This window comes from Barbus barbus, assembly GCF_936440315.1.
Source record: "Barbus barbus genome assembly, chromosome: 26".
Classification (NCBI taxonomy): domain Eukaryota; kingdom Metazoa; phylum Chordata; class Actinopteri; order Cypriniformes; family Cyprinidae; genus Barbus; species Barbus barbus.
The window spans coordinates 12,774,650-12,786,471 of record NC_136754.1 but is presented as its reverse complement, the minus strand read 5'-3'; positions in this window follow the sequence as shown (position 1 = coordinate 12,786,471).

Genomic DNA, 11,822 nt, shown 5'->3' with positions numbered 1-11,822 from the left:
GTTAAAAAAAAAGAAAGAAAGAAAGAAAGAGAAAGAAAGAAAAAATTAAGAGTAATAAAGATTCTCTGTCAGATGTAGCCTAACAGTTACTGTACATTTGGGGGAGCTTAAATGTCACTGACTACAAAGATCCTTTTCAGCACTGTGCCACCAAACGGATCAACTGTCCGAACCCCTATGCAATTGTTTTACAGTTTAATGAAACCACATGAAGAGCAGCACAGCTATTTAATATCCATAATGGCAGCAGGCTTTAGGTGTCGGCACAGAGTGAGCAGTACTAAGTGGTGTATCTGATAGCTTTATCTGCTCCTCTTTAATTAAAGTGAGTGAGGTTTTTTTTCTTTTCTTTTTTTTTTGTCGGACCAGAATATGGTTAAGTGTCACTGTCCTATTTGCCATATGTCACGTCCATGCCATATTGTGCATGTTTCAGTAAATACAGCTTGCATGTACAGTAAAATTAGATTTTGCAAGCCTTAAGATTATCATTAAAAAGAGAATAAGGATTTATAAATACCTTTTGTTTAAACCCTATAACCTTAGTCCCTGCTGATTAGAGTTCCAGTAAACTCCAGATGAACTTATTCATTTTTAATTTCACACCACTGACTTATTTATCAACCAGACGTCTGTAGAATCCATTTTTTTGCAACTGTAATGTTGTAGTGTCTGTGAAGTCAAAGCACGAGACAAAACATTTAGTGTGTGTCTTTGTTTTGAGCCAAAACATAGAAGGAAATTAATGAAACTGTTTACCCACCTGTCCATCTTTAACTACCAATAAAAACTGAGTTGGGATCAAAACAGTGTGTCTAAGAAGATAAAGCAATAATTGTGATGATTCATAGTCATTCTCTGTTTTCTTGTCCCCTATCAAGCTTGGCACATTAATTCAGCAAACTCTGTTTTCCAGTAAACCTGTGGTTCAGTATTACCTGTGTTCTTTGGTTATAGAGCACCCTGTGGTCATATGGGAGGGGAGGCTACACTCTAAACAAAATTAAATTCACAATGCTTGGCGCCATTGTGCCCTGGCAGCGGTCATGCTGTGCAGCTGACTATGTCAGAGTACATTACACCCGATGTGGTCGTCTTTTTATATGGGGCAATTACGGAAGACACCTACTGGTGTCATAACTATTATAAAGGGACACACTGACCAACTGCCAGGTTGTTTGTGTTCCCTATACTACTTTTGTGAAAAACAAGGGGGCCTTGAGTTTATATTTAACTCCTGGCTGATAAAATCACACAATAAAATCCATATTTCTTCATACTGAAAATTCAATTTGAAGATACCTTTTCAAACTGCACATATGATAGCTGTAGATCAACCAACCAGTACCAGCGATGGCAGTGCTGACCAACTCTGACAGGGGTCATGATGAATACGGCTTTCAGAGCTGAACCTGTAAACAATTATGGATTAGATGACTAGAGGGTGGTCTTCATGAGGGCTGACCACAAGAGGATAAATAATCAAACATGTGGCACACAGTAGCTGGAGCTACGGAAAAAAATCAAGAGTTCACAAGAGGCCAGTGTGGTCACAAGACTTCTTTGTCGTTTCAAAGGTTTGGTTTGGGTTGTTTTCCATTGGTCAACTGCATGCCTTCCAGATCATTTTGATCTTCAACATCTGCAGTGTAACATATATTTGATTGCATGCCATTCAAGTAACTATTGACAAACTGAGTGCCTCAAGGGACCTTTATTGTTCTGTCCCATTGTTTGCTGCACGGCAGGGCTGTAAATATCTTTGACAAGCATTGTATTGCTACTTGGCCCCTTATCTTGAAGGAACATAGTTTAGATGAATGTTCAAAGAGCGGCATGCGTGGGCATGCGGTGATATGTCGACATATATGTTTTTAGTGTTTTATTTTTTTCCCTGTAGCACTTTTGGCATGACTTTGCTTATTTAGCTCGTAAAAACAATGTTAACGGATTCCAGCAAAAAAGGCACATTTGAAGAAACTCTGACCTGGATACAGATGTGCAGATTCAGTAGAATCACATGCAAGTGTGACATAAATGCGATTTCACAGCTCAGTTGAGTAAACCTGTCTGATAATGTGTACTTGACAACAGAAGATAACGACATTAGACAGCAATGGCGGCAAGCACATGCAGGAAACAGCCGTGACAGCTGCGCTTTGTTCTTTGTGTACCCAAAATGCAGACCCTTTCTTATCTTAAAGATATATGAGTGATTTCCTGCATTCTCTTGGCACACATTCACAGCCTGCTATGTGCTATTTACTGAGGAAGGAAATGCCATATATGGTCTGGCAGATCTGCCGCGCTCTGATATAGTACAAAGTATGCCGATACAGCTTTTATTGTTGACATATTAGCATATGAATGTACTAAAATGCTTTCAGTTAAATGTAGTTCAAGGACATTTTACAGTGGTGCCAAAATATCAAACCAAAGGGCATCTGGAAACAACTACTAGACCTTTTCCCAGCACTAACGTCGCTTTTCTTCTCATCTTTTTTAATCTACTGTTTTATCAATTTAAAACTAATAAATTTTATGTAAAGTATTGTCAATCCTATCTTTTTAAGTCAGACTTTATCTAAATGCTTATTGTGGCATTGTCATGAAAACTAGTGCGATTATTCACAGACTTTTAACTGAATATTTGGTGAGAGATCATTATGAATTCTAAATATTTGAATTATATCAAATGATCTGGCACAGACTGCACCTTCCACATCAAATGCAAATGAGAATGTTATTCTAACAGCACACCACCCACACTGACAGATCAACTTTTATTCAGCCATATTTCAAAGAAGCCCATTGTCGTATATCGCATTTCACTGCATTGAGGAAGTAGCGGCGGTTTATATCTAAGATGTGCTTTTTGACTGCTTCGCTCACATTTGATACTCAACTCCTTTTAACTCCCACAGCTGCCAAAAGAAACCTCTTTGAACTCTAGCCTTGAGGTCAGCCCTGCTTAATGGCTTAAAACTCCATACTTTCCTCATTACCCCCACAGACAGTTGACTTTACTTGATCTGTCTGCCTGCAGAGAACTTGATACTGTACCTCTGTCACTGCTGACTCACAAATATGTGTTGCTGTCACTCAGCAAACTTTGCATGACAAAGTTTGTTCATACTGCTGTGCTTCATCTGTAACAAAACTAGAGTTATGATAGCAGGATTTAAAGGGGTGTCACATTTAGTTTTGTTTTATCTGGCCTGCAACAGTGGTACTGCCGTTCTACCATTAAATGGCTCCAGACACCAGCAGCGCTGATGTTCCATGTTATTGGCAGAGCTGGATTTCTTTTTCCAGTTGTTATCAGCCCTCCCAGACATGTAAAGTGGAGCCAAGTGGATAAAGTCATCCTGCCAGTGAACAGCAACCTGAAACTGGGTCAGGTAGTTTTGCCAAGCAGCTGGAACAGCAACCAACAGGCACATAGTTAGGCATATCTTCAGTACTTTATGAATATCTTTTCAAATTTTTTGGAAGATGTTAATGATTAGGGATGCACAATAGATCAGTACCATACTGGATATAGATTTTAAAATTTTATCACATTGAAAGATTTCTCTTATGCTCACCAAGGTTGCATTTGTTTGATCAAAATACAGCAAAACAAATATATATTTGAAATATTATTATATTTTGAAATATGTTTTCTATTTTAATATATTTTAAAATATGTCTTCCTGTAATAGCAAATCTGAATTTTCAGCAGCCATTACTCCAGTCTTCAGTGTCACACGATCCTTCAGAAATCAGTCTAATGTGCTGATTTAATGCTCAAGAAATATCTCTTTATATTATTATCAGTGTTAAAAACAATTGTGCTAAATCAGCATACTATCATCTCAAAAACATTGCAGGAATTAGGTGTTTTGTTTCCAGTCAAGAAACTTGTTCATGCCTTTATCACCAGCAGGGTTGATTATTGTAATGGTCTCCTCACCGGCCTTCCCAAGAAGACCATTAGACAGCTGCAGCTCATCCAGAACGCTGCTGCCAGGATTCTGACTAGAACCAGAAAATCTGAGCATATCACACCAGTCCTCAGGTCCTTACACTGGCTTCCAGTTACATTTAGGATTGATTTTAAAGTTCTTTTACTCGTTTATAAATCACTCAGTGGCCTAGGACCTAAATACATTGCAGATATGCTCACTGAATATAAACCTAACAGACCACTCAGATCATTAGGATCGAGTCAGTTAGAAACACCAAGGGTTCACACAAAACAAGGGGAGTCCGCTTTTAGCTATTATGCCGCCCGCAGTTGGAACCAGCTTCCAGAAGAGATCAGATGTGCTAAAACATTAGCCACATTTAAATCCAGACTCAAAACTCATCTGTTTAGCTGCGCATTTGTTGAAAGAGCACTGTGCTACGTCCAAACTGACTGCATTGTATTTTATGTATAATCATTTTTTATTTCTGGCTGCTCTAAATTCATTTTAAATCAATTTTTAAATAATTTGAAATGTTTTTAAATTTCTGGTTTTATTGCTGTGATTATTTTACTTCCTTTTATGTAAAGCACTTTGAATTACCATTGTGTATAAAATGTGCTATATAAATAAACTTGTATATAAATAAACTTGCCTTGCCTAATATTTTTGTGGCAACTGATACATTTGATGAAAAGAAAGTTCAAATGAACAGCATTTATTCAAAATAGAAATCTGTCACAGTAATCATGCTCATTTCTTAGTTTTTTGTAATATAATTAATTTTTTTTATATATAATATTTAGTAGTATCAGCCAGAATTTTATTTCATCCCTACTTATAAAATATGTAAGCTATGCATGGTGAAACCCATGACTTTGGCATTGCTAGCATCAGTTTAGCAAAATCAATCCATTTCACTGATCACTTCATGATCAGGTCTACATATGCACACTGTCTCTGATACAACAAAAGGCTTTCAGAATGCTTTGTCCCTACATGTTTTAGGTCCGAACAGCTGATAGCTCTCCAAAATGTCAGACACATAAAGACCAGCTGTCATAGTTGAAGTTGGCCAGTGCTAAAACTTTACTAAGGGCTATAAAGCTCTGTTGTTAGTCACCCTGAGGTGCCTGGGTGTGGGTAAACATAGCTTTGTCAGGGCACACAGGGTCATGGATAAACCATACATATAGTATGTACATTGACCTGGAAACCCTGAGCATCTGCCATGAAATGTGAGATATAATGAGATGAGACAGACCTAATCCTGGGACATGCTCACACAGGACTTAAGAAGAGATGTGAATGGACTTTAATGTGGTATTGCATGTATTAAATGCAAAGATGGGCATGTGTTTATAACGAATGGGCATGTTCATTGAGATGCCATGAATGATTGTTGACCACCGAAGCATTAAAAAGGTATATAGCGTGTTGTGGCACTGAGCTGGTGAGCACATTGGGAGAATAATTAAGCTGTGTTTGTTTTTCTGTCTGTTTCAGTGTAACACTATTGCTGCTGTCCCTCTCTTATGAGTGTGCAGGCGATTGTGAGCAGCTGCTCTGTCTGCAGTAAACGGTGTAGAGCAGATTACTCTAATGTCCCATAATCACAGTTACATAACCCACACACTAATCCTTTGTTTTGATTTCAAATTCTCTTCATTAAACTCCACACAGCTTTGCTTTCAATGCAGCATTGTAGGGAAAGTAAGGTTGCGTTTTGCTTTCATCAGCCATAGGTAACAAAGTAACAAGGTGTCCTGCCATGTTTGTGGATCATTTTGGTTTTTTATTGCACTTCATTTCATATCCTCAGGTGCATTGGATAGCAAATTTTCCATATCAAAGTTTCCAACAAATGATCTCCTGACAGCAGGCTTGAATTAACATCATACTGTTTTACTATGGAACAGAGGATATCTTATAAAAGTAAGAGTGTGGTAAAGCAGTGTGTATTTTCAGAGGGCTAATGAAGCTTTGCGTGACCAGCAATGATGTGATTTTGGGTGCCTCTTTAAATTAGTAAGATACAAGCTGAAATGATAAAGAACCATATGATGCATTGTGCTGTCTGCTTCATCTCAGCTTTTTATGTAATTTCTGTAATGATGTCAAATAGCATTTCAAAAATAATGACAACTTTCAATCAGATTCTCACTCACTGTTGAGCCAAATAGATAACCCTCACCACTGATATTTTATTTTATTTCAGAGTTTAATCATATTTTGTATCCCTTTAGATTTAGTTTGTGTATTAAACCTGATGTTTTTTTTCTTACCTAAATTCTAAACGTTGTTTATTTCCAGGTTAAAATGACATTTTAATCCCACATTTTCAAAATGTTCTCAGACATATTGGAAGCCACTCTTTATATAATGTGTACAGTATATCTATATATAACAGCACATATATACAGTATGTCAATACCTTAAACATTTACAAGAAATGTCTCATGTTTCCTGAAGCATGTTGTAATGTTTGAAACGTATATGTTCTATGGTGACAGCACAGAATACTTTCCCAGACTGTAAGAGGCCCTTCACATCCTGTCAGGCTTACACAGAAAGGGTTTCAAAGTTAGCCGTTACCAATATACCATGGGCACACCTGTCATGCTGGCAGTTAAGTATCAAAACGAGTACAATCCCAGGAATCCCACCATGTTAGCGCCAAAGGGAAACTCCCATGGATAATATGAAGACCTCCCTCCTCCTTTCATGCACTGAGGAGCAAAGGTGTGACTTGGGATGGGAGATGTAGTACACAAGTATCTATTTAATCAGAAACTGTAAATGATTTCAAAATGATAAGAAAGGTCTAGAAAATTGAATTATAGTACTTAACCATAGCAGGTCCATTTCTCGGGATTAAACACTGTGTCTTAAATGAACACTCATATTAAGTCTTACATATCTAAATCAATGCAAAGCAGCTGTTCTTAAAAAATATGTAAGCATACCTACATTGTAATAGGTTGTACTTGATACATTTCAGTGATATTTAGTGAACTTAGGCACCTTTATCTCTTTATTGTACTTGCGGCACTTTAAAGCTCAATTCATTGCTCCTCTTTGAAGATAAGGCATATTTGACAATGCCGTCTGTGATTTCACAACTAATGGATTACAGAGTTTGCTTTTCTCAGACTAGTTAAAAGACTGTTGACTTACTGACAGAAGTGACAGTTCACTTTTAGTTTACTTAATTAGTTAAGAGATAAAAGCTCAGTTTTACAAAAGCACATTTGCACTTTACTTGCTGATATGCAATTGATTGTATAAGTTTGCATGTATATAGTTTTTTTATGATTTTCTATGGAAATAACTCCTTAATTTTTCTGTTCGTTGATCCTAAATGATAATTCAACAATCCTAATAAATGGTTCGATGCAGAGCAGCATTGAAATTGTTAGTGTTGCATACTTACATTATTTACACTGAGAAAAAAATGTCATAGAATGTCCTTCCATTATTTTGGAATTATGAATCAAATGTGTTGAGCCTAGAGAGCTTGACATTTTATCCCTTTGAATTAGTTTTCAAGAAATCTAGAATAAAAGACTGAGTCACTGACATCAGATAAAATCTGTGCGATAGGATTAGATTAGAGTATAGATTTTCATGTGACGCATACACATTGCTCTTTTGTTTCATTGTATTAATTTCAGTAAAACATGAGGAGGTCATGATCCCACTAGTGTCTGTAATGGGACAATATTCCCCGGGTGCCACAGCATTGGCTGCCCACTGCTCCGGGTGTGTGTTCGCGGTGTGTGTGCACTTTGGATGGGTTAAATGCAGAGCACAAATTCTGTGTACGGGTCACCATACTTGGCCATATGTCACTTCACTTTCACTTTCATTTTCATATGATTTGTCTCTGTGAAAGACGGCTTGCGTTTCAAAAGCCATGCTGATATCAGATATCTTCTAAAGCAAGTTGATAACAAAATAAAAGCTTATAATTATTCAACAAATCTGTAAGTGAGAAGTGTGTGGTGTAGAGTTCCAGCTGAAAAGGTGCATGGCTAATTCTTTGGTTCTGAATAGTAGCTTAATCTTCATGGTGAGCGAAAGGGACTATATGGGACCCTGAGAACGTTATGATGAACATGACATTAACATATGTAAGAATATTGTGTATTTCTCTCCAGAATCTACATGTATTGTGCATTTTCAAATATACATTCATCTCAAATCTGCTTCATTTAAAACACAGGCCAGTGAGTCAGCAAAACCTTCTGCTTATCTTCTGTCAGTCCTCCTGATGCATCCAAATTGTGAGCAAATCATATTAAATGTAAGGCTATTTGTTGACATAAGGACTGGCCACATGGCGAAGCGTTGCTCAAAAGGAAACTATTGTTTGCCCAGTTTCTCCGAATTAAATCATTCACATGCATAAAAGGAAGTTCCTGACAAAGAAAAATATTTGATTTGACACCATGCAACACATTGTACAGTACAATATTTCAGAATTTCCTTCAAAGAAAAAATAAATGTATGTGTGTGAGTGTGTTAACCTAAACTGATTCGTTCTAAAACACATCCTTTATGAGTGAGTCATTGTATTATTCACTCAGTTAACTCATTCAGAAACAAAATTTACCGAGTCACTGAATCATTTACTCAACTGATTTGCTTGGAAACAATGTTTGTTTACTGGCAGAGGAAGAATAGACAAAGTAACTGGCTCTGTCGTGTCTTGTGTAAGTTACTCAGTATAAACAGTTTATTAAACTGTTGTATAAAACAATATCAAACTGGTGTTTGTGCTGTTATTAATTTTAACATTAATTATTGTTGTACTGAGTAGGGCTGTAGCTATCGAATATTTTAGTAATCGAGTATTCTACCGAAAATTCCATCGATTAACAGAGTAATTGGATAAGAAGAACTTTTTCTTTATTAAAGAGTAATCCTAAATATACAAGAGAAAATAAGACAGGTCTCTTAAAATGAACAAGTAATTTGTTTCCTTTTTTAGAAAAATTAACATTTTTATTGCTGAAATTGCATATATTAATACCTGTGAAAACTAAACCCATTTAGTGCATTTAATTGCCATTTTACATTCAAAATACAAATACAAATATATAAATAAAAAATCCTTAATAAAAATATAAAAATCAATTTCAGATTACTTAAAAAAAGGTAAGCATAGTACAACCTAAAACTAAGACATAAATCAAAATAATAGTAATAAAAAAAAATAAAACCTAAACAATGTGCAACTTAGCAGCTACAGCTCAGGCATGACATAAGCATTTACTGTCGTCTTAGAAGGCTTTGTGGCTTTTGTAAGAGGCAGAAATTAGTGGACAGGAAGCTAACGTGGAACAAAAACAAGAGTCCATACACATACAATTTCTTAACACATTTTTCAGCAACATGAAATTAAATTAAATCAAATTTGCCTCGATTTTTTTGTATTCGAGTTACTCGAGGAATCGTTTCAGCCCTAGTACTGAGAATGGATAAGAGTACAGAGGTAAAACATTGTGGAAATGACTCTGAACACATATGGAAAGTGCTTTGCAATCATAATCTCATGTTATGTGATAACATTTTGTCAGTTCAACGCCCCCTTCTTACAGATAAATGGGAAGAAAATCCCAGTCTAGCTCAGTTAATGTGAAACCATTTTAGAGATGATTGATCCCTGTTGATCATGAAAGAGACTTGATATGAGGATGACAGACCTTTGAGTAGTCAACAGTGAGATGGGGGATCTCAATAATGCTCCAGAATGAATCAACTGAATCACTTAAGTGGAACTGAACTCAAGTGCAGATGTTTGCACTAGAAAATTCCTCCACATATGAATGAAAAGGCTTTATTGTGAAAGAGTAAGCCCAGCATGTTCCCAGGGGTACTGACATCTCCTGGGACTGCGGGCACAGGTCCAGCATTGTGCGCTATTTGTCATGTAATGACCGAATGAGAGTTTGATGTTATGGTAATCCCATAAAAGGCCTCTGTTGTGTTTGAACTCTCCTCACACAGAGGTGAAGAATGACCCCCGCTTGGCCTCTAACACATCCTGGGAAGTGAAGGCACGCTAGCTTTGAGAGTTGAAATTCAGTGCACGTGCCCACATGGCTCTATTTTCATTTCCAGTCATCTGGATAAAGACTGAAAGAGGAAAAAACAGAGCCACAGGTCTCTCTGAGCATCTGACTACCTCTTCATCTATGAATGCAACCCTCTCTGACCCTCTCCACATAATACTGCCTTTGTTGTCGAAGCCGTCTGTGCAGATCTTTACTTGCACAAGTGTAACTTCAACTGTCGCAGACTACAACTGACTCCAGAAGGAGCGTGTGTCTGTTTATATATATCAGCAGGCAAGTGTTGTTTATTTACCCTTGTGTTCAATCGGCAGCCCGCCGGAGTCATGGACCGTGGCCGTGGAAGATCCCTAAGGACTCAATGTGGTACCTTCAAGCTGTGCAAAAACTTTCCACCTAAACACATCTGATTTATGGCTCATATATTCAGAAAGCAGACTTCTATACTACCTTGCAAAGGCAAAGTGCTCTAGGTACATATTTTGTCTGACATCAAGTTTGACAGACTGTTATCTGTTTTGTGACATTTTATTAGTTTCAGTGTTGGCAAATTTTGTCTTTGTTAGGCTCGTCTGTATTTCTGAGGAAGAAACTCTCCTGTAGGAAATCCAAAAATGAATTACTTAAAAAAACTCCCATAATGAATGACTTAATCTCAAAATCATGATCTGAAATTTATCAGCAAAGTTAATTAATCAAAGACTTAGGTTAATGTTTAAAGGCAATTTGGGTTGGACATGAATTCGGACTGGGCTGGTTTGAGCACTAAGAAAACTATGAGCTTAATCATTTTTATAACATTCCAGCAATAATGAGTCATATACCGACACAGCACTGGTAATGTTGTGAAAATAACATCAAGAATCCAGGCTGTCTGACTTAATGTGAGATTAACGGCAGGTGTGAGGAACCCACATTTTATTTCACTCCTGTTTTGTATAAAACATAAACAGTTTGAGTATCGTGGTTTAAATCTTAATGGCATAGATTACACAAAAATATCAGTTCTGTCATCATTTACTCGCCCTCATGTTGTTTCAAACCCGTATGACTTTCTTTCTTGAAAGAAGAGCATCAGGTTTGAAGCAATTTGAGGACCAAAAAAAAAATGGTGGCAAATTATTCATTTCTGGGTCAACTGTCCGCTCTTTTCAGCAGTCATTTTAGTCTGTTGAAGTCTAAGTGAAGGTGGAGACCAGACAGTGAGACAGAGCTGTTTGCTCCTCTGAGGTGTTCAGAGGCAGAAAGAGTTGAGCCAGAGAGCAGGGGCATGGAGCAAGGCCAGCCACTGACAACAATGACAACTTCCAGGATTGAACTGTAATCGCTAGTCTCCTAATATCTTTTGCACTTTGCCCCCCATCTTTGTGTGGGCAAATAAATAAAGAAAGAGAGAGAGAAATACCAGAGGAAATCATATTAGAGGTAATGAGGCTGTTTGTTGACATAAGGGCTGCCCACATGGCAGAGCATTGCTCAAAGGGGAACTATTGTTTGCCCAGTTATTCAGTTAAATCATTCATAGCAGACTATCACTGAATGCATAAAAGGAAGTGCTGGTTCCTGCAAAGTGCTAATTAAAGAAAATATATTTGATTCACCCAACACAACATTTTTTATAACACAATATCTCAGTAGCTTTTATAAGAAATTGACTGAATTATGTAAAATCTGTTTTTCCTTTAAAAGATTATTAGTATATATAAAATTATATGTTATGACATATGTATATATTATGCAGTAAAAACAGTAATATTGTGAAATATTACATTTTAAAATCACTATTTTCTATTTT